The following is a 1027-nucleotide window of genomic DNA, read 5'->3' on the forward strand; positions in this document are numbered from 1 at the left end:
TTGTAGCAATGTTGTGAATTTGGAACTGACAGAATTTAGTGATGGATTGAATATGTGGGTTGAATGAGAGAGATGAGTCAAGGATAATGCCAAGTTTATGGGCTGTGAGTCAGGAAGGATGGTGGTGCCATCTACAGTGATGGGAAAGTTGGGGAAGGACGAGGTTTGGAGGGAAGACAAGAAGTTCTGTTTTAGGCATATTAAGTCTGAGGTAACGGGAGGACAATCAAGTAGAGATGTCTTGAAGGCAGGAGGAAATGCCAAACTGGAGAGTGGGGGAGAAGTCAGAGCTGGAGATATAGATTTGGATATCATCTGTGTAGAGGTCGTAGTTGAAGCCACATGAGAGAATGAGTTCTCCAAGGGAGTAGGTGTAAATGGAGATACAAGAGCAGGTGTATATAAAGTACATGGCCAGGTCATTAGGGGCAAGAGATGGGGGTTGGGGCTGGAGTACAAGTTATTTGAGGAGATATACATAATGTAGAGGAAGTTGACAGTAATGTGTAAGTCTTTTTAGCTGCACTCACATGTGGATAAAACTCACTCACAGGAAGAATGTAATTTTTGAACATGAAGAGTTATGTGTAGTAAAGTACATTACTTACATAAATATGTTTGACAGGCTAAACGGGTGTGGTGGGCAGGAGTGATATAGTGAAACATACTCAGGATTAGGATTTAAGAAACTCGGATCAGGGTTCTGATTCTGCAACTGAACCATCATGTAATATTGGGCCAATGCCATTTAATCTATTTGTGCCTTGGTTTTTCCACCTGTAAATGGGGGTTATGATACCAGTGCCTCTCTACTTAACCAGGATCTTGGAAGATAAATGAGAAAATTGGCATGAAAGCCCACTGGGAAATAAAAATGCCGTGGAAGACTAAGATATTAAACAAAGGGAAACTGTTTTTATTATATTTTGCTCTGAAAGAGAAAATTTATCCTACCCTTCTCCTGGCCCATGGCCATTTCTTTTTCTCTGTTCCCTTATTCTTCCTTTGAGCTAACAATAAAAGTCAA

This window comes from Tachyglossus aculeatus, chromosome 1 (genome assembly GCF_015852505.1).
Source record: "Tachyglossus aculeatus isolate mTacAcu1 chromosome 1, mTacAcu1.pri, whole genome shotgun sequence".
Classification (NCBI taxonomy): domain Eukaryota; kingdom Metazoa; phylum Chordata; class Mammalia; order Monotremata; family Tachyglossidae; genus Tachyglossus; species Tachyglossus aculeatus.